We start from the raw sequence: 3,757 nt of genomic DNA, 5'->3' as shown, positions 1-3,757 counted from the left end.
GGAATAGAAAGTTAGAAGAATGTGTGGCTGAGGAACTGGTGTAGGGGGCAGGGTTTCAGGTTCTTGGATCATTGTAACCTCTGTTGAGGCAGGAGCAAGGTGTACAAAAGGGACGGGTTGCTCCTTAACTGGAGGGGAACCAATATCCTGGCTCGGAGGTTCACTAGTGCTACTCGAGAGGGTTTAAACTAGTTTGGCAGGTGGATGGGAACCAGAGCACCAGGTCAGAAAGTGGAGGGATTGAGAGGAAGGTAGATGTCAGGACCAGTAAGTCTGTAAGGAAGGACAGGCAGGAGCAAGATAGTTGACACGATGGGATGGATGGGTTGAAGTGTGTTTATTTTAATGTTAGTATTAGGGATAAGGGTGATGAACTTAGAGCATGGATCAGTACGTGGAACTATGATGTTGTGGCCATTACAGACATTTGGTTGAGAGAGGGACAGGACTGGATGCTTAATGTTCCAGGGTTTCAATGTTTTACAGAAGATAGAAAGGGAGGTAAAAGAATGGGGATTGCACTATTAATAAGGGACAATATCACAGATTACAGCTGCACTCAGTCCACTGAGTCTATATGGGTAGAACTCAAAAATAAGAAAGGTGCAATCACTCTGATGGGATTCTACTACAGACCCCCCAGTTGCCACTGGGGCATTGAGGAACAGATATGCAGGCAGATTAGGGAAAGGTTGTTGTCGTGGGTGACTTCAACTTCCCTAATATAGACTGGGACCAGAGTGCATCCAGGAGGGTTTCTTAAAACAGTATGTAGATAGTCCAACGAGAGGAGGGGCCGTACTGGACCTGGTATTTGGAAATGAGCCTGGCCAGGTGACTGACCGTTCAGTGGGAGAACAGTTAGGGAACAGTGATCACACCTCCTTCATTTTTAATAAAGCTATAGATAAGGATAAGTATGGACATTGAGGAGAGTATTAAATTGGAGCAGAGCAAATTACAAGAGTATTAGGCAGGAACTAGGGAGGGTTAATTGGGAACAGCTGTTTTTGGGCAAGTCCACATCTGACATGTGGAGGGTGGTTAAAGACCAACTGCGCAGGACAGGGCAGGTATGTTCCAGTAATAAGGAAGGACAAGGATGGCAAGGCAGTGAAACCTTGGATGTCGAGAGAGGTGCTGAATTTAGTCAAGAAGAAAAAGGAAGTACATGTACAGTTTAGGAAGCTAAAATCAAACAGGGCCATGAAAAGTCCTTAGCAAGTAGGATTAAAGAGAATCCCAAGGCATCCTATACATACATCAAGAGCAAGAGGATAACTAGGGAGAGGGTAGGACCACTCAAGGATGAAAGAGGGAACATGTGCTTGGAGGCAAAAGATGTGGGCGAGGTCCTAAATGAGTACTTTGCATCAGTATTTACCAAGGAGAAGAACGAAGAGGATAGTGAGATCAGTGCTAATATGCTAGGGCATTTTAAAATAAAGAAGGAGGCAGTGTTGGGTCTCTTAAAGAACATTAAGGTGGATAAGTCCCCAGAGCCTGATGGGTGTGCCCCACGTTACTGAAAGAAGTCAGAGGTGAGATTGCTGGGGCCTTGACCAATATCTTCGTGTCCTCTCTAGCCACTGGCAACATCCCAGAGGACTGGCGAGTAGCTAATGTTGTTCCATTATTCAAGAAGGGAAATAGGGATAATCCTGGAATCTATAGACCAGTAGTAGACAAGCTATTAGAGAGGATTCTTAAGAAAAGGATTTATGAGCATTTGGAAAACCATGGCCTAATTAGGGACAGTCAGCATGGCATTGTCCAGGGCAAGTCGTGTCTTACGAACTTGATTGATTTTCTTGAAGAGGTGATGAAGGTGATTGATGAAGGCAGAGCTGTGGATGTTGTCTGTATGGATTTTAGTAAGGCTTTTGACAAGGTCCTTCATGGGAGGCTCATCCAGAATATTAAGATGTGTGGGATCCATGGTGACTTGGCCATTTGGATTCACAATTGGCTTGCCCATAGAAGATAGTGGGTAGTGGTCAATGGGACTTATTCTGGCTGGAGGTCTGTGACTAGTGGTGTTCCACAGGGATCCGTACTGGGACCTCTGCTGTTTGTAATTTATATAAGTGACCTCGATTAAAATGTAGATGTGTGGATTAGTAAGTTCTCAGACAATACAAAGATTGGTGGTGTTGTGGATAGTGTAGAAGATTGCCAAAGGAGACAGTGGGATACAGATCAGTTGCAGATATGGGCAGAGAAATGGCAGATGGAGTTTCATCTGGCCAAATATGAGGTGTTGCACTTTGGGAGATCAAATGTAAAGGGACAGCACATAATTAATAGCAGGACCTTTAACAGTGTTGATGTACAGAGAGATCTTGGGGTCCAAGTCCATAGCTCACTGAAAGTAGCTGCACAGGTTGATAGGGTGGTAAAGAATGCATATGGCATGCTTGCCTTCATTAGTCTAGGCATTGAATTCAAGAGTTAGGAAGTTATGTTGCAGCTTTATAAAACTCTGGTTAGGCCACATCTTGAGTATTGCATTAAATTCTGGTCACCCCATTATAGGAAGGATGCGGAGGCTTTGGAGAGGGCGCAGAAGAGGTTTACCAGGATGCTGCCTGGATTAGAGGGCATGTACTATGAGGAGAGGTTGGACAAACTTTGGTTGTTTTCTCTGGAGCGGTGGAGGCTGAGGGGAGACCTGAGAGAAGTTTAGATAGACAGCTGGTATCTTTTTCTCAGGGTCAAAATGTCTCATACTAGAGGGCATGCATGTAAGGAGAGAGGGGGTAACTTCAAAGGAGATATCCGGGGAAAGTTTTTTTTACACAGAGTGGCTTTGTCCATGGCAAGTTGTGTCTCACTAACTTGGTTGATTTTTTTGAAGAGGTGATGAATGCACTGCCAGTGTGGTGGTGGAGGCAAATATGATTAAGGCAATTAATAGGCTCTTAGATAGGGACATGAATGTGCAGGGAATGGAGGGATATGGACATTATGTAGGCAGAAGGGATTAGTTTAGTTAGGCAATTAATTACTAGATTAATTAGTTTGGCACAACATTTTGAGCTGAAGAGCCTGTTGCTGTGCTGTGCTGTTCTTATAACAAAAATATATTCAGCATGCTAGCTGCCCGATGACAGTCCCAACTCTTTCAAAGGAACCACCTGCAACACCATTGACATATACAAAGCAGGGAGGTTCATGTCTTTTACTGAACGTGAACAGTAGGGTTTTCCGTCAAGAATGCTGGGAGCCGCTGGTTTGCAGATTTATTGAAAAGAGAAGCAAACACTAAACACACTTACCACTACAGCCAGCAGATGGCGGTCTCGTTCTAGACATCATCTTAACAGCTGAAGTGGGTGTTAAACTGAAATCGGAGCTGTTCTCAGCCAACTCTACTGACGGATGCACATTGCCCGCTTTATCTACAATTTCCGCCAGTTATTTTTAATGTATCCCCTCAGCCCCCAACCGCAGAGCTGGCAGATCCATATCACGAGTTTCAGCTGTTGTCCATCTGTTCTCTTCAAACTTACATTTTTAGCTACAAAGAATCACTGCTTGTTTTTTTCTTATTCTGCATGTAGTATTTGGTCCATGCCATTCCAACATGGAAACATGGAATATTTTAACACCTCATGTTCTGACCCACATCACCGCCTTTCCAGGTCACCACCTCCCATCCTGCCACTTTGAAGCCTTTCTGTGACCCCCTCCTCTCTCTCTTGCCACTCAGCCAGTTTCCAAGTGAGATCAACAATTTCCCTTCAGTTCAGTCGAC

Source organism: Pristis pectinata, chromosome 13 (assembly GCF_009764475.1).
Source record: "Pristis pectinata isolate sPriPec2 chromosome 13, sPriPec2.1.pri, whole genome shotgun sequence".
Classification (NCBI taxonomy): Eukaryota; Metazoa; Chordata; class Chondrichthyes; order Rhinopristiformes; family Pristidae; genus Pristis; species Pristis pectinata.
Note: the sequence above shows the minus strand (reverse complement) of the source record.